The 19,515-nt window shown below is 39.0% G+C and overlaps 1 protein-coding gene across 1 annotated transcript in view; it reads left to right on the plus strand.

Annotated features, from left to right (window-relative positions):
* The window catches only part of tfcp2 (transcription factor CP2), a 41,581-nt gene extending 22,802 nt beyond the window's left edge, over positions 1-18,779 (plus strand). The window contains exon 17 of the transcript XR_011907838.1: positions 18,769-18,779. The gene's annotated coding sequence lies outside the window, so the exon portion shown is untranslated. The remainder of the gene's footprint in view (positions 1-18,768) is intronic.
* The last annotated feature ends 736 nt before the right edge of the window (positions 18,780-19,515 follow it).

The following is a 19,515-nucleotide window of genomic DNA, read 5'->3' on the forward strand; positions in this document are numbered from 1 at the left end:
TTACAAAATTCGCCCGAGATAACACAGTTTGACATATTTAAGTAAAGAAAATGAGGAAAAGAAGGACAAAAATGGGAGAATATCCATCAAAGACCTGACAGAGGACCTGAGGGATGCATCTGACCCTTCCGTTGATCCATCTACTGTTCACTAAAGCCTCATCAAAAACAGTTTCCATAGAAGGGTGGGTGTCAAGAAGCCATTATAAGGAAAGGGAAATAAGGAGAAAAGGCTGAGGTATGCCAAATGACACAAGAACTGGATCGAAAATCAGTGGCAACAGGTCTTATGGAGTGATGAATCCTCCCCAGATCCTGGAGCTCAACGTTACTGCGTTGTAATGTTGTCACAGCATGTGTGGGAACATTTCGCCAAAAAATGGAACAAAAGGCAGCCAACATCCAAAAAAGAGGGAGGGAGAAATACTGCAGTAATTTAACAAGCTCCATTCTCGTATCTTTATTGATCTTTTCACACGTTTCAATGGACTGCTGAACCTATTCCTCATTTCCCTGCAATACATATATAAATTAGAGTTGGCTCAATACTTTTGCATAGTTATTCAGAGACGCAAAATACAAAACACATGATTTTAGTATTTTCAGTACTTCCGACGACAAAACATTTTCATCAAACAGCACTTCCAACAATCCTGAAAATAAATGTCCATCTGGGGGACGGGTAGATCTTAGGCCTGACCTTAGACCTGAGTGCACAGCAAAATAACTGAAGTGAATAAATTCCTGTCATTGCTCCACCATTGCTCAAGTTCATCATCTTAAAAGTAGGCTGAGTTATGATTTACTTTCCTGAAAATACAGACTCCATCTACTAAATGTAGATTAAGTAGTTCTGTTACAGAGGGATCATGTAGTTGTTCAGTCACAATTGTTATAGATTCTAAATGTGAGCTGTGAGTGATCAAAGAATGTGTGAAAAGCAGAAACAGCAGAAAATGGGAACCTTCACCTGTTCTGCAGGGAGATTTCTGACCACAAGATGGCAGCATAAAATCAGCATCTGTGTCACAAAGTGTCCAATTACAGTAGTTGCCACAACGAAATGTGACTCTACATGTTGAAATGTTGCCAGTAATTAATCACGTTGGTTTATATATATGAATGATCTGTGGTGATGAGAAAATATTTTCTGTAATGCCCTTCACAAGAATCACATACTACATTCACACCTCGTCTGGTGTAATAACGGACTGTAGAGGACAAACATTAGCTCTACTTTTCTTGAATAACAGGAAGTTGTGAAATGGATCAAATTTTCCCTTTGTGTTCCCCACCAGCTGCTAATGAGCATCTCTTAGGGTATCAGAAGAAAAGTATAACTCACAGCTCTGACATCACTGTCCCTGCACAAATCAGCCCCTATTAACATATGACAGTCACAACAGTGGCCGTGTGATTCTCACAAAAGATTACTATCAATGTAATTGAAGTGATGATATTTTTATACTTTGCCTGACAAAGAAAGCACCAGTCTTACATGAGAACTTGTCAGCTTGTAAAAACTGTTTTATAGGTTCTGCAGGATATATGTTATTAACATCCCTGGTGACCTGCTGAGGAAAAATAGAAATAGAATGCCTTTATTGTTATTGATTGACTTGCATACAATGAATGACTTGTATACAATGACATTAGGAGTGTTAATGTTAATAAACAAAATGTTGGCACATTTGGCTGTCTCCTGAGCTCATTTTCAGAGTTTGTCCTGCTAGAGTTGGGTCATTAAGGGGCCAAACCCCTTTCGGGTGAAGTTATTTTTCTTATTCTTCGGTTTGTTTGCCAGGATTGTCCTTAACACACAGCTTCTATCTGCAAACATACAGTAGATCAAGTTGTTTGTAGCTCTTTCGCCCTGATTTTATACATTTCATAAGGATCTTTGTCTATATTCATGCACTGGATATTTAACAGACAAAGAGGGCCTGACAAATTTATGTTACAAACTCAGCAGTGTAACTTATAGTCTTGTGGAAAAAAAGTACACCCTCTAAAAACTAAACACACTCATCAACAGATCTACAATAGCAGATTCAGTTTGCTGGTCTGGAGCATTCCGGTGTGAGTTAACATGATGCAGAGGAGGAAAAACATCAGCAATGATCTCAGAGAAGCAATTGTTGCTGCCCATCAATCTGGGAAGGGTTATAAGTACACTTTAAAACAATGTATATTCCCTCATTCTACAGTGAGAAAAATCATTTGCAAGTGGAAAATATTCAAGACAGCTGAAAATTCTGAAAATTCAACCCATGGTGCAATATGAGAGAAATTCTGAAAAACCCAATAGCTACATCTCAGACTCTACAAGCCTCAGTTAGCATGCTAAATATTAAAGATAATTACAGTACAGTTAGAAAAAGGCTGAACAAGTATTTCTTGTTTGATATTTTTCCAAGAGAAAGTCTTTTTTGTTTGAAAAGAGTATGACATCATAGCTAAAGCTTATAAAGTAGCAAGAACAAGCCACAAGACTTTTGGAACAAAGTGGAGATGTTTGGACTTTATGTAGACCCGTCAAGCACGATGGTGGAGGGATGATGATTTGGGCTTATTTTGCAGCCACAAGCACTGGCCACCTTGTGGCCATTGAGTCCACCATGAACTCCTCTGAATACCAAAGTATTCTAGAGTTAAATGTGAGGTCATCTGTCCAGCAGCTAAAGTTTGGATGAATGAGTTCATACAACAGGAAAATGATCCCAGGCAACACAATGTCTTAAAAAGAAAGAGTCAAGGTGTTACAAGGAGTCAGTCAAAGTCCAGAGTTTAACCTGATTGAAATGCAGTGGGAGACCTCAGTGAACTGAAGGAAGCTTTTAAAAAAGAGTGAGACAAAATTCTTCCTCAAAGAAGTGAGAGACTGATAGCATCACCCAGAAAATAATTCAAGTTAAACTGAAGGAGTCAAACACTGCTTCTTCATTTTGGCAAAGTTTACTTAAATAATGACACACTGTTATATGTTATGTGCTGTTGTCCACAAGAGCTTTCATTCACCTAATTTTAAGATCTGGTTAGGACTAGTTTCTTTTTTTTGAGTGTCATAAAAATGGTAAAACCTGGTGAGGTGTACTTTCTTCTTATTGAAACAGCCTATACTGTTTAAATTTTACCATTAGGTTCCTCATTGAAGTACACTGCTAAACCATCGCATCCCTTCAAATGTGTCTCTTCACTTAAAGCTACCCACATATAATTTCCATCCTTTTCTCTTTGTGTTTGTATTTTTGCCATGGTCAGGACCGAGAACAGGCAAAACAAAAACACGCAGAAACAAATTAGCTCTGGAATCTCTGAAACAATTGTGGCAGAGATCCAAAGCTCTGAGAACTATGCATCATCTGTTTCACCTTTCCGCCCTCTGTCTTTCTATTGTTTTACTGCTCCAATGGCCGGAAGAAGTCAGCTTATTCTGATAGCTCCAGGGCTGGCAGTGGAGCTAATCACGAGCCTGTGGAAATATTCTAAGACGACGTTGAAAAAACAGTTATCAGTGATCTCTAAGCATGTTGATGGATGTTCAAAATCACCAGCTTAATCTGGTACTTGAATTTTATTGTTATGACTGAATAGAGCTGTAGAAGGCAACTGGTTGGTCTGAGTGACGTATGTGAAATGGAAAGTTGCCTCACCATTTCACTCCAGTCTCCCAGTCTGAAAGTGCTGCTCCAGCACCTGGAAAGAATGCCTTCTCTTTCCCTCTTTCTCTCTGTGACGCCAGCGCAATGGCATCATTAGACCTTCACTGAAACCAGCCCTTTTTAAATAGCACTATTCATAAAACTGGCATGTGGTATTTTCACTAGTCTGCCCTGTTCTTCGCATGTTGGCTGAACTGAACAGGGAAATCCAAACCTTTGGAGCTAAGTTCACTTTGTAGGCTCAGATCCCAATAGTCCCCTGAAAGCCAGAAGAAGAAAACAATGGAAGCAATAAAGATCAACACAAAACTGTAGCTGCTCAACATTTCTACAATGCCTATATGACACACATGCGTTGAGTTTGTTCTTATATATTTCACATAGTTCACATCGTGCTTTCATAAGCCGAAAAAAGTACATGCTCCACATCTCTAGGGATAACAGCTAGCCTGAAAGAAACCGGTCTCCAAAATGTTTAACTCAAACTCAGTCTGTTTTTTCTGGCGCATAAACCTTCACAACACAACAAACCTTCATTTTTGTGAACTTTAGAGCCTCTGGCAGTTGGATTTTGATAGCTTTGCACAAGCAGAAAATGTATGTTTTTATTACTATACAGGCCTGACAGCTGCATCAATCTTATCATCTAACTCTCTTCAAGATACAGTAGTTTATTTCCTGAAACGTGATTGTTGCAGCTCAGGCACTGATGAATAAATTGGAAGAAGAATGCCTTCCAGTGAAGTTGAGCTCCAACCTGTGCTCAGCTTAACTGTGCATGGAAAGTTTGCCATCAGATCATCTAAAGTTACACATGTGCACCCAGTGGAACACATATCTCTATGTCTCTATAAATTACCTACACTTGTATAAATGTGCACTGATGCAAAGATCCCTTTGTCTTTTGAAGCAAATGGATTTGTAAGATCATAATCATAAGAGAGTCCTGTGCAATAATCTCACACAATAGGTTTATAATACATGTTATACCAGAAGTTATTCTTTTTTCACACGGTCACCTTTCCAGATGTGAAAAAAGTATTGTTTTGCATGGAGTTATGTTCTGACAAACGGATTAATCTAAAAGTTCATGTGGAGAAACATATGCAGCTCGTAGCAAGTGCTACATGGAGTCATCCCAATGAAAATTGTTTCAATATTTACTTTCAGGAAAATGTAATCTATATTGTAGATATGCGTAGCTACAGCGTGACAATTCTTAAAGAGCTGTGTTTAGTTGCAAGATCAAGAAGTGCTGCAACTGATGGTCTTGCCCTGGCACAGTCCTGACCTTGCCATTAACACGGACCACTTAAATCAATCAGATTGATAACTCAGATTGTTAAACCATCTTAACTCAAATCACAATTGAAAATGCCTCATGAAAACATTTCAGTCAGAGCAGACTGAACTGAACTGACTCAGTCTGATTGAATATCTAATCCAATCAAGTGGGTGGTGCAAATCTTTTGATCATCTGATTATTGGGAAAATTAAACCATGTATACACTTGATCTGATTGTTTCTCTCTGGTTGGAATATGTTCTCGCTATGCAAACATGATCAGTCTCTATAATATATAACATAATAATATATGTGCTGTTGAGTTTGCTGCTTCATTGGGAAGAGCAGAAACTCCCAAATCTTTTGTTTTTGTTATACTGTTAGATTTTGGTTTACTCTTTTGTAAAACTGTTGTTATATTCTACAGGGTAGTGGTCAGGCCTACTTTGCACATATCAAGAGTTGAATTCAGATTTTAAAAATGTATCTATTAGATCTTTTTATTCAGTGTTAATATAAACACATACGATCAAATCTCTTATCAGAATGGTTTCAATCGAACTGAAGACGCATTTGTCTATGAAGACATAGCTTGGGAGCCAGTCTGAGATTACATGAGGAGTTTGAAAATAAGAGTACTGCATAAAGAAATTTTGCAAGTACAGCAAGCTTAGGACAACCTGCCCATCAACTATTTTGATGCTTTACACGGAAGTGCCAAGAGTTTGTTGACTGGTCACTTGAGCATTACTCCAAAAGGGAGTCAAATCCTGACCCCAGAAATGTTAAACTGTACAACAGAAATGAACATTTTTAGAACCTGCTATAATAACCTGTTCTGATACAAAAAAAATCCCTTTCAATATAGCTATGCTGAGGATTAACCTCAAAGTTCTATATAATTAAGGATGTGGTCAATTTAGGTGACAGGAAGGTGCTGCTAGCTGTCAGCTATGTGTCACATTAGCTATTCTGAGTAACTAAACTGGGCCTGTCTGCTTTTTTTGTTGCCCCAGTTGTAGAAATTTTCCTTTCAATATAAAAAACTGAATCACTGTGCAATAAATTGTACTAACAGACCTATCAGTAATACGGAAGCCAAGCATGTCCGTGGATATTCTTATTTTCATGCACTGTTATCTCGTGATAACGACTTATCATCTTGTTATCTCGATATAACAAAGATTGTTTTCTCGTGATAACGAAATAATTGTTACCTTGGCTGAAGCAGCCGGATAGATAGGAGTTTGTCAGCCTCTCATCTGCTAACCAGTAGCCCCTAAACAAACCCGGTCATGTAATCAAACTAACGTAAAGTGTCTTACCGGTAGGCTACAGACATGCAGATTATTGCTTATTTGTTCTGGGGAAAAGCTTTTATTCAATTACTTTCTGAAACTGATACTGTTGCTTTGACTTCAGTTTGACATTAGAACATGCAAGAGCACACTGATGGCAGAAGTGGCTGATTTCCAGTATGACCTCTATGTATGAGATGGTACAGCTGGAACAAGCAAAAGCATGGCAGCATAGCCAAAGGACTCCTAACAGAACAAGAAAAACAGCTGCAGACTCACAGCTGTGTGAAATTTGGCGTGTCTCGCACCGCCTGCCGGTCCCCAAGGACCTGTCCGTCACTATAGCTACGTCAAAGTTTCCTAATAACAAGAACAACAACTCTAAAGATCATACATTGTGGAAGTTGCTGAAAATAACAGCAGTCTTAGTCATGTGTGTGTTTCCTTGTGGTTTTCTCAAAACGTTACATGCTCTTCCTTCCTCTTCGTTCAGTAATGAAAACCATCCCATTAGCTAAGCTGCTGGCAGTATGCCTAGTTTTCCTCGAGGTGGAAGTTTGAATATCTATATGCTTACACAGTCCCTTAACAGCAAGGAGAGGGTAACCTCATCTGAAAGTCAGTTCTGTCTTTACCAAGGAGGAAAAGAGGTGAGATCATAACAGAGGTATCTGGAGAAAAAATCATTTACACCCCTTGCTTGATGTCTGCAGCTGTAAGGATGCTTTTAATTTATGTTAAAAAAAAGGAAATGAGGACCTGAACAATGATATTATACTCCTCTTGGAGTGCTAATATGATGTAATTAAAATAATGTTTCAAAATGACATGACAATAAAAATCACATTGTGAAACATCTCTCCAGCTATTTAATAGATAAACGAAAACAGATTGTTCAGTGACAGACCTTTACATTTCCCCTGAAGACAGCAGGTTGTCAAAGTTTTTCCTTTTGAGCTGAAATCTTTCCACATATCCTAGCTTGATTTAAGCATCTTACACTGACATCACAAAGCTATATATCCTTCTTCTTAGATGATTATTCTGTTATGTTTAAAAAAAGCTGCCTCTTTATCTTAAATGCAAATTTAGTGCTGAGAGAACAAACCTCAGAGTAAACTGGAATGAAAATGTGAAAACTGTGTTTCAACAGCTTTATTTCTTTTTTCATTTTCAAACAATGCTGTTCAGTTCTTGATCTTCATGCTGATCATGAACACGATCTGTGGCATGAGCAGGAATTTGTGGCGGTCAGCCTGGGTATTGTAGAAGTGGTGGGAAAAAGAGAGATAATCTGGGAAAGGATGTAGAGCCACTTCCTGTCGGTGTGACTTATTCCCTTATGGATAATGAAGTGAATCATGTAAAGTCCCTGCTCGTGGCAAATGTCTAACCCTTGTCATGGCAGTAAGTTCACTTGACTCTAATGAAAACCATATTTCTAGAAAAACGGGAGAAAACGGGCAGTGTGACTCATTCCCGGCAGGGGAAAAGGCTGTGCTGACAGTTGTAGTGGCTCACTTTTCAGTAGCGCTCTTGTGTATTGATAATTTAATCAAATGACCTAATTTCCTGTAACAAAGGGGTTCATTGGTCTACCTGTAAAAACAATGCTCCGCCTCTCTGGGTAAGACTTTCCACAGTGTGTCTGCTTGGCAGAATGCAGAAACATACAGTTTTGAGTGTGTGTGTGTAGTGAAGGGGTGTCAGAGGGTGGAGGGTGCTTTCCTTTAATGGAATAATCTGAAAGGGTCATGTTTTGTTCAGGAAATGTGCCACATTTAAACGCACAGGTGCAGATTAGTTTAAAGCTGATAAGAAAATGTATTTGGTTTATTTGCTGCTTATTCTTAGTAAAAGCACTGATTGGACAAATTGAAGTGATGAGATAAATATTCAACACTATGTCATCATGCAACTCCAACTCTTTGGGTGTGAGGGGTGGGGGTATGGGGGGTGTAACACCACTGTAAAAATGTGATTGTAAAAACTGTCTGTGAGCCCTGAACAAGGACAAGCATACATGCGAATTGGTTGTCCTGATGAGGAGGACGGCAAAGACACCACCAGAAGCAATCAAAAATGTACTCTTGTTTGGTGTCTTCCTCTTCCACTTTCCCTCTTTTTTGCTTGCTTCCTGCAACACAGTTGTCTTGGCAAGGTTAGTTAATGTAAACAAATAAAGTGATCTGAAATCAATACACGTGCAGCATGATTGTACATGTTCCATCACCATCTACTACAAGCTAGCAGAGAACCTTTAGAAAGATTGTAAACTTCAAAGACTTTAGCGCAATAAATGCATACACTGATCAAACATTTTCAGCTGAGAAGAGCTCATTTCCATGTTAGTGTGAAACAGAACTGAGGAGGCTCGCGGCAGTTAAATCTATGAGGCAGGAACATTAACAAAAGGGTCCGAACCTATATTTTGACATTGGTGTCATATTGTTGTTTTATTCGTGTCAGTCATTATACACGGTGCTAAAATAGATGTTTGGAGTTCATGAATATGTTGCATCACAGCATTTGCATAGAAAAATGTTCAGCATTGATAATGATGTATTAGAATGAAACTTTTACAAACATTTGTAAACAATTGTTTTGTTGTATTAAACATATTGGAATCTACCACAGCTTCAACTTCCTTTAATTCACAACCTATGCAGAGCAGAGGGAGAAATTATCATTCATGCTCAAATAGGCCAATGCAACAATATACATACCATACATATCATTTATCAAATCAATTGGAACAAGGCTAAGTCTGCATCTGTTTTGGATCCCGTTTTTTCCCCTGAGTTCTCTCCAGCAGCCAAAAGCCTGAACCTTATCTGCCATGGCACAGAAGCACAAAGTTTCAAGGGTCACACACTTCTCTCTTGTTCAGATGCATGAGGTGGAAATGACAGTAAAAATAGATCAAACATTTGGCCAACCCTAATTTAAGGACTCTTGTAACGCACAAATGCTATTTCCTAAGTGCTGCCTCATTGGTGTCACTGTATGCTAGGAAGAAGGGCTTGTTCTTGGGTTACTGCTGGGAAAACAAGCATAGCGTGACTCCAACAGGTGATGGGCTTGATAGGCTTGTCATAACACTACCGTGCTTCATCGCTGCTGGACTACTTCTGAAAATTGATTATACATCAGGGATGACTCTTGACTTCGGGTTATTTATAGTGTAGCTTTGGGGGTTTAGTGGAAAGGAGATCCCCCTCAGAGAGCATGAAACCATCAGAGAAATGATCACCCGGATGGTGAGTGACATCCTTCGTACATGTGGACGAAATAATGTGAGGTCACTTAGAGTTTGGCCCATCACAGAACTGCTTTGCAGCTGATGTAAAGTTTTACTTCAGTTCAGATAAATTAGCATGAGATTAAGCTTTAGCTAATGCTTCGGAATGCTAGATTGGTTTCTGCTTACTGTCTCTTTTATTCCTTCAATCGCTTTCAAAGTCAGTTTCATATAAATTACTGAAAGCAAACCAAGTGTAAATTACGGACAAAAGATGTATGTACCTCTGTTGATACATTTTATTCCGGATTAGTACTTAAAAGATATCAGTACTGGCATGTGGAGTCACCTGTGACGTGTAAACTGGAAAAAGAGAGGATTAGGAAGCACCAAGGGGGCAGACTCAGCAGGTCACAACACTGCTGAGTGTAAATTGGAGCTCCTTCTTCTTTACTTAATGACCGGACACTCCCAGCTGCTCCCAGAGAAAATGTTATGGTTCAGCACTCTCCTGAGATGAACATGGCTTTCCCACCATTCTCCCAAAAGGGAGTCAAAAGGAAATCTGATTACGGGGATCTTCATCGGTGTGGGTTTTCAAGGGTTAACTGAGACACATTAGGCATTCTTGAGAAACATCAGAGGACAGTGCTGGGTTCTTGGTACAGATTTACTTGACTCCCATGTCAGAAGGCATCTTGGAAGATGATGAAATATTTCAACAGAAACCCAAAACGCCCTTCCCTGAGATTAAACTCTTGGGAAGCGAGAGCGAGACTTCTGAGAAGAGATGAAGAGTTCAAACTGCCATAAATTCTTAGGGTAGTAACGTGAACTCGAGAGCAGTGAGACGGTTAATGAATACGTCTCGATCCACCTCACCTCACCCTGGCGCAGTTTCCCACAGCATCACATGCTTTTTCTTTCAGATTGTAGTTTCAAGCACTGAAAGCAAATGTTGTGAGCTCAAAGGCACAACATGAACGCAATCAGTGTACTTCTTCCTCATCGTGAAGAAACAATGACATGAAATCTGTGGGCACAGACGTCTTGGGGATGTTTTGGCTACTGTGTATGTAAGCAGACACACAAAAGTTTTTTTCTGGTCTGACGCCATGGCTTACATCCGAGTGAATGATGGATAAACCCTGTTTCATGTTTTTCACCAAAATATTTTTTTTCCACTATTCCATTACCAAATTGCCTTCCCACTTTAAAGAATAGGTTTAGTCTTAGTGCCCTTTGAAATGTTACTTCATGTTGAATTAAGACATATTTCCCCTTTTATGCAGTCAGTAAATAAAAAGATCCTACTGATGAGAATCTTGTGATATGTTTCAGCTGTGTTTTGGTAGTGTTTTTGAGGATTTCTATGGCTTAGCTGTTCTCATCAACCTGGTTGTAGTTTCACAATCATAAAGTGGACATGCAAGAGTTATTTTCTTCTTTAGTGTAGCTCTCAGCAAGAGAGTAAACAAGAGTATTTTTTTAAATTGCGAAACCAAAATAAATAATTTCCCAAGTTTCCTTAAATGTTGGGATACTTTGTGGAATGTTAATGCTATCATTCTGGAGAAATAATTTATACCATATATTTACCTGAAGTGTAAAGGCAACGTCTCCTATGATGAACCTATTAGAACATACACAGTATACACATATATATATGGATATATATATATATATATGGATATATATATACACACACACACGCATACACACATATATATATACTTTTTAAGAGTATATGCTCACTTTGAATTTTAGGCAAAGAAACGCATAAAAAAATGGAACAGGGACAACAAAGGACTCGAAGGATCAGGCATCTAATCCTGCCAGGTCAGAGGATGAGATTAGGATAAATAATACTGTATAAGGGTTAGTTGAATAGATAAAACAATTCTTCTTTTTCAGATTTACATACCAGTTGCTTTCACTTCTCTTTGTGTGGGTCCATTATGAGCTGTAGGTAAACTGCTTTAAAAGGAGCAAAAATAAAGGAAAACTGGGTGTGGCCACTGCTGCCAACTTTTGAGCGGCTGTGCTCCTAACTGATGACATATTATGCCACTGCCTGATGCCCATAGCATTCGCACATCATGCACTATCCAATCTCAGGCCAGTGGCAAATATTGCACTCTCACATGCCTCTTTTTGTCACATTTACAGGGATGTCTAAATGAGGGTTGGGAGACTCTAATGGGATGTGTGAATAACTGAATGCCATTGCCTTACACAGAGTAATGAAGCTATTAATGTTACATATCTAAAGTGTGAAAGGGCTTCTGTTTTCTTCTGCTCCATTGCTTTTGTGTAGATACTACTTTGTGTTTAGGATGCGCCTTACTTCATGTTTTGTTTTGAAATGATTTCTCTGTTGTGCATTCTATTGAGTTTGCTTCTTCTTGATCCACACCTGGTCTTAATTTGCTAATTACTTCCCACCTGTTGTGCATTTGCTTGTTACCTCAGTGTATATACAATGCTCGGTTTTCTTTGTCCGTTGACAGGTAGTCATCATTCCTGCCGGTTTGTTTTCGCCCCCATTTAGCTCCAGCTTTGTTTTCTTCAGCTTGTGTGGGTTTATGTTGGATATTTATTTGGGTTGCTTTGGATTTCCTTCTCTGCAGCAATTTTGTAACTTCAATTAAAGTATCCTTAGTTCTAAAGCCACCTGTCTAATCCTGTTATTTGCGTTTAGGTCCTCCTCTATCAAAACTGTACACCTGCCTGAACACTTTACATTGTTCAAAACCAAATAAGTAGAAGGTTACTCTATGTATTTACAGTGAACTGACCCTTTTAAAGGCACCTAAACTAGATTATGTGCTTATACACATAGAGACACACACACACACACACACACACACGCGCACACACACACACACACCTCTGCCCTCTGTGTTGAATGTCACCAGATTAGAGACTTCTGTAGTTTCTTTCTGACATCGGCCTCTGACCCTGCAGGGCTTTCTGTGCATTCAGGCCCCTTCATTAGACTCCTGCAGAGTGTGACCACTCACCCAGGGAGGCGAGGTCATCGCTCAGCCTTTTACTAATCACGACCTTCCCTCCTGAGCATTCAGACCCCCTGACCGGCAGCTGGCAGGTGGATCAACGCTCTCTTTGTAGAGTCACCTGAAGGTCTGTGTTCTACCTGTTTTTTTTCCCCCCTTTGTGTGTTTGTGTGTTGCTGCTGATTAATGGGTACAAGTATTTGAGTCAGAGAGGTACCTTTGTTTGGTTTGAACAGCTGCTCCTCATTCATTACTTTGATATTTATTTTCTTTCTTTTTTTTTTCTTATTGAATCACATGAAGTTCAGAATGATAAAGGAAGATTTTTTTGTTGCAGAGGGAGGACAAGCTTGGATTAACGCTTGACTTTTTGTTACTGTTTCAGCAGGGTGCGCCTAAATTAATGAAAGAAGGAAAGGTATTACCCCTTGCTGTGCTAATGATGCTTCCTGGTGTTGTCAGCCAGCATGTATACAGATTTTATGCTAAGCATATGGTGGGAAAATTTAGGCACACGACATGAAAGTCTACAGGATGTGTGCAAGGATTTCTGAACATAGAGATATGCTCCACATATAAGATGTCAAAGCTGGTAATGAAAATCAAATTAACAAAACAAACAAACCAAAAAAGCAACAACTTTGCACTTCATATAATTACTATTCACACACATGAAACCAGATGAAACAACTGTTAAGCTAATGATTAGCCAACTCTGGGTCTCTCATCTGGTGCTAAAATACATATGTTTGCACTTCTAAAGCTCAATAATTAACACAGGTTATCTTGTTGGTTAATCTGTACAAATCCAACTGTGAAAGTTTAAGAGTTGCTGCTAGATGTATTTGGTGGTTTTGTGGATAGAGCAGGCTGTTTCACACTGACTAACTCTGAGTAACACAATTCATATCATTTTACCCAAATTCTTTTTCAATTTTAGAATGCTTTGATTTTTATTATGTTAAACTGCTGCATATTTTCAAGCCTGACCTGTGTAAAAAGGAGGCATCATCTTTTAGGATGTGAAATTACATTGGTAAACAAGCTGTGCTCTTCATCTGAGTTTATATTGATTTTGATATTGTGCATTACTCTGTAATCTTTCGAAAGAAAACACCCAAGTCACATACTCAGTTTGACCACTTATCCAATGGCTTCTGCAAATGGAAAATGTTTTATATAACCATGACAACATAAACAAATAATTGCATTTGGAAAAAAAAAAAAAAAAAGCTAAGTGAAAATGATTTTGAGTGAGTCCTAACATGTCTGGTTGGGTCTAACATCTTCCCTCAGCATTCAGTCACAGCATAATGATTTTCAATTCTCAACATCTCCAAAAAATGATTGCTAGTGACAAGATGGGAAGAACCTTAAACTTCTTGCTGACTTGTTTTGAAATGCATAATGACACACGCCCTGAATTTGATCTTAATGATCCTATTTTTGTGCAAACCACAGCCTTGGTGTTCCAACACACTGCTTTTCAGTCATTTTACAGCTAAGCGGACAAAGCTTCAAAACTAAGAATGAAGAGCAGCTCACAGTTCCGATTGCTCCGCTATTTTTAAGACTGCCTCCAAGTGACCTTCAAGTGGCACATCTATATGTGTGTTTGTGAGGCATTAACGGTAAGGATTTATGATCAGCCCCTAAACACACACTGATGCTGTGCTGAGCCTCATCTTTTTGGTCTATATGAATTATCAAGGAGGAACAGCAGCTGCTTAACAAGGACATCTTTTTAGTGTTGATAAGGTGTAGCCAATGTATGAAAAAGGGGTTAATTTGGGGTCAAGTCTTTCCTCAGTCTAAGGGCTCTAAGCAGACAGCTTCCATCTGCAAGTCATACGATCTACACCTTTGCAAGAAGACAAAATCGCCACTGCACAAGAGGTCAGTAATGTGCACATAATACACTTAGAGAAACTGGCAGAGTAAAGAGATAATTCATTTTAAAAGTTCCTTGTGGCTGCAATTGTCAAAGCAACTCTTGATTATTATCATTAGGTCATAATAACTGTGATTTGTATGAATGAACATAAGGACATGAGAGTAAGTTTGACTTAGCATAGATCACAGTGTGTTTAAACGAAAAGTACAGAGAAGTCGGAAACCTAACAGTCAATGCAAGATATCATAGGGAATAAGAAGTTGTTAAATCATGAAACTGTTGGTATTGCATCACTTATATGATGCGACTCAGCAGTCTCCTACTCAACAGACATCTCTTGACCTCACCCGTCAGTTGAAATGGGTAGGAGTGTTACAGACTGAAGATGCAGATGTAGCTTTAGTTCTCGCAGCACACCCTCATCTGTAAGATCATCTTTGTGAGAAACACTTATTTAACAATGCTTGCAATTGTTTTACTGGCACATGACCTACATGTGAAACCTTTTATGTGGTAAACATTAGCAAAGAAAGCAGGCCACCCTCAGCTCAGCCGTAATGTGGTGAATACAGACTTTCCAGATCCTAGGAGTGGAGAACAATTGGTTGTTGTTCTCATGAAGTTACTGATAACAGCCTTCCTAACTTGAGTTTCTCTGTAATGTTGGGTGAGAAAGAGGCGGCTGCCAGTTAATCTTTTCAGTTGTGAATACATTTTCTTTTTGCTCCTATATAACAGTGAACATGTTTGTCCTGATATTACCTCAAAACTGTTCTTATCAAGCAGTATCTTGAGAGATAGAAACACCTGGTACACTGAGGTCAGAGATACCAGAAGGCACCTGTGGAATTCAACCCCCCCTTCTGGGCTGTAGATCATCCAAACACCTGGATATTGTCTGGACACTAAGTTCATTCTGTATTCTTAAAAATGCCTGCCTTTGACAGTCCATCCGTCTATAAGATGTTAGACATATTATGTCTATAAGACTAATATGTGTTGAACAGTAAAGAAATTCAACAAATTTAGGTCGATTTTCAGCAGAGCCTTGGATGAAAAATATTTATCTAACTTTCTATAACATTTCTAAAAAATGATCTACTTCACATTTTAAGGCCTCCCATAGTGCAAAAAACTACAAGAAGTTTACATGCACATAATGTACTTTATTCCACTTTTGTTAGGCATGTGATGATTTTACTTGGCAGTAAGAGGTTATGGTTCAAGACATAATGATGCCAGGCATCATTGCTCTGGAAATAACTCATTATGAGTATAGGAAAGCCTTGCTCATTCTGTACAGCGATCACCAGAGCTGTGTCATCTACATGCAGTACTCTCAGCTGACAGAATAGGCCTGTATATGACCCCACCCAGCTGGTCTCTGCTGTCCTCATTCAAAAGTTTCCTTCTCAACCTCCCACTAACATCATCAGAATGGCCTGCACCACAACCAAGAGACATGGAAGCAATTATAGAACCAGGCAGGGGAGCACACTGTTTAGACATGATGAAGTCAAATTTCGAAGCTCTGGATCTGTTCTAACGTGCACTGATTCAGGAGGCTGTCGGGACTTAAGAATTTCATTGGAAAATGTTTTATAGACCCTGAAAATAGATTTAAAAAATGTGGCATTTACTGGTTATGTAGAGTTGAATAAAGGATGCTATCGAGGTGATGTATGGGAAATGTAGGATCTCAACTTTTAGGGTATGACCAGAGACATTATAAACTGGGATTTGGCTAGATTACATACTGACTGTCTGAATATCTCAGATACTGTTAAAAATGGATTTCAAAATAGGGGAAGTGTGATAAGCAGCTACAAACAGTGTATAGCACTTTTGCTCACTTTAAGTTAAAACATAGTTCTACACTTTCTCTCATAACAAAGCAGTTATTATGACCAAATTTGATGATTAAAAATTTTAATACGTTCAATATACAGTATACTGGTGGACTGTTTATTATTGATTTGATTGAATTATTAATTTGATGTCTCTCTCTTTTTTTTTCTTAAAATGGTGTTTATTCAGCTGGTGCTTTCAATTTGGTTACAATGTCAGGCATCAGCATAGACTGAATGCCTCTGCCTACAATATTTAGATGTTTCAATCTGATTGTTAATTTAAATTGGAAAAGGATCAATGGGGTTGCATTCCTCGCTGTAGAGGACCAAAATTAGTGCAGCTATGCTCTACGCATTTGAGCAAGGACCTTTTTTAAAGGACCAATGGAACAGATAAAGATCTTTGTAGCTGAATTCATAGTTACTTTGTTCAATACAATAAAATATGAGCAGGAGGTTTTCTTTGAATTATATATCCTGTGTATTTGGATGCTGTGTATTAATTTTATGGTAAATTGAGGACCAAAAAAACATCCTAGCTAAAACTCTACTGCTTGATAACGTCATGTCAGATGGTCCTTCAATGTGACCCAGAACGGATGTGTGTTCAGACTGTTCAAACTGTTAGCTTCCGAATGCTAACTTAATCCTTCTTGAGTGTATCCACAGTTATACTCAGAGCTACCCCCTTGTGATATGATCAGTTATCACAAAGTTAGTACCAGGTCTGAGCAGCTTCTCAGATGCGCATATACACATGGGACTGGCCAAATAAAGAATTTCTTATTTGAATTAAAAGTGAATTGAAACTACAAACTGACTTCAGCTTATTCTATTACAATATGCATGTCATGCAGCAGATATATACAATACGACTCTTTGCCTTATCAGTGGGGCTGGATTCCTCTCTTGCATGATTTTTCTTATGCCTCATTTATCACAGACCTAATCCAGTATATTCTCTGGACTGCCTATCATGCAAGTACAATTTTTTTCTGTTCTTTCTCACAGGCATACATCATTATTGTTCACATGGGGTATTACGAAGACAACAAAGTATTTCTTCTAAGTGTAATTCAACTCCTCAGTGGCTGTGATTCAGCCAAGTCCTGATGGGCTGAGGTGGATCTGTCGAAAAAAGCTGACCGCACCCATGACGGCAGCTCCTCTGGGAGTCCAACCCAGCATCTTAGTCATGGAAACATACATGTTGACACGCACAAGTTTACTGGGAGACTCAAATGTTCCGGGTTGTCTATGTCCCCTGCTTGCAGGGGCGTTACAGTGGGGGGTAACGCAGTAATTCCATGTAGTATCTTTGTGTGAGTCAAAATGAGAGAGACAGACCAAGGGATGGGGGCTGTCTTGTAAAATGGGAAATTTCTGTCTTAAGAGCTCCTGTACCTAGACAGAATGCACACAGAGGTCTGTGCCAAATCACTAATAGAAACCAGACACATTTCATATGAGGAGTGAGGCTTTCACTGTATCACTCCTGAGGGAACCTCTAGAGGAGTGACGAAGGAGACGAGGAGGTGGGAAGTGGGCAGAAAAAGAAAGACATAAAAGCCAGTGTAGATAAAAAACTTTTAACCGTCATTTGCTGTCAGAGGCAGCCTGCGATAGGAGCACTAAATCCCTATTTGTATCTGAGATTTCACCATCCACTTGCAAGATTAATACAGCTGACTGATAAGAGTAACGTCAGCATAACACTTAACTCAGATAATTCTTTAAAAAATTCTCTACCGCTTAACATCCTATTGATATGGCTTAATGGGTAAAGCTACTAACCGCAACCACATGCGCACACAGATAACCACCCAACTTAAACTTTGAACTCACTGACAGCTCCATCAGAAGGTTTGAAGATAAACATGGGCCAAGAAATTGCGAAAAGCTTAGCTTTATCTGAAATGGGATAAGAGGGGGAAGAGCAGGAGTAATTGTGTAATTTGGGACATTAGATGATTCATCAGCCTAATTTTGGGAATCGGATGTTTTCTCGAGACCAGTACACCTCCTCTTGTCTCCTCATCTGTTGCCCTCTCTCCTCTTGTCTCCTGTCTGCTCACATTTTCAATCTTCCCTCCCTCTGACTGGAAAAGCTCAAAACTGGTCATGTGTAAGAAATCCAGCAACTAAGAACAGAGACTCCATTTCAGTCTTTGGTGACTTGCTTGCACTATGTCAGGTCATAAACGGAGACAGTGAGTACCAGTGAGTGCTGATAAATAGCACAGAGGAGCACACTGCCTTATTTAGAATTGCATTTGGAAGAGGGATTGAGTCACAAGACACCGGCAGCTCTGTCTCTCACAAGGGACATTATTAGGAAGGATGAATCAGAATTTTAGCACAAACATTAGGTGTTGGTGTTTATGTTAAGCAGCCTTTGTATGAGGCAGGTATTTCCATGAATGGTCAATTCCTCTCTGATGTGAGATATTTTGTGTTTGGATTGGAGGTGAATCAGCATTTAGAACAGTACCGTCACTTCCTGAAGGATTCTGGAAAAGGAAGAGTCATCTGTCACTTCATTTTGGATATTTAGAAGACCAAGTTTTCGTAAACATAATGAAAATTTGTTTTATTGTGTAGAATAAGAACATGAGAACAAGTCTGGGTGTGCGTTGGTTTGTAAAAATGAAAGATTTCCCTGGTGTGCATTAGGAATGACTCACAACAGCAAGAGGGAAGAGGAAAACTCCTTGTGCTAGTGGGGTAATAAAAAATAATGTTTTCTAACAAAATGAAAATAATGTTATCTGTGGGTCCTTGTCAGTTTGCTCTTTTGATGATGAAAGATAAATGTATGAATAAGGTGAATCTACTCACACAGCCCTTCCAAAAAGCACAGGCAACACACTCATAGAACTGGATATACAGCCAGGAACTACTGATTTTGTTTTCCTGGCTCCTGCACAGCCAAGCATACAGTCAACAGGGACACAAATTATGGGTTATTGTGGCTGTTCATGAGGGGTCAATGCAGACCCTTATGGACTTGGCCAGATGATGAAACTTATTTAATGTGGATACACGAGGACCCTGCTTTACAGTTGCATTACTCTTGATAAGCTCTGAGATAAAAACTGAAGTTGTTATCTCCACATTCCTTTGAGCAGCTGATGGCCAGGCAACCTCACATCTTTGTTTGGCTTTCTTTAAGACAGTACAGAACATTCTAATAACAAATGGGTTAAACAACACTACAACTTTGACTCCCTGTTTAGTTATGGATAATCTCTAGCAGTCAGGGATCATGAA

The sequence above is a fragment of the Leuresthes tenuis genome, unplaced genomic scaffold (assembly GCF_036924035.1).
Source record: "Leuresthes tenuis unplaced genomic scaffold, fLeuTen1.0.hap1 SCAF_16, whole genome shotgun sequence".
In the NCBI taxonomy this organism is placed as follows: domain Eukaryota; kingdom Metazoa; phylum Chordata; class Actinopteri; order Atheriniformes; family Atherinopsidae; genus Leuresthes; species Leuresthes tenuis.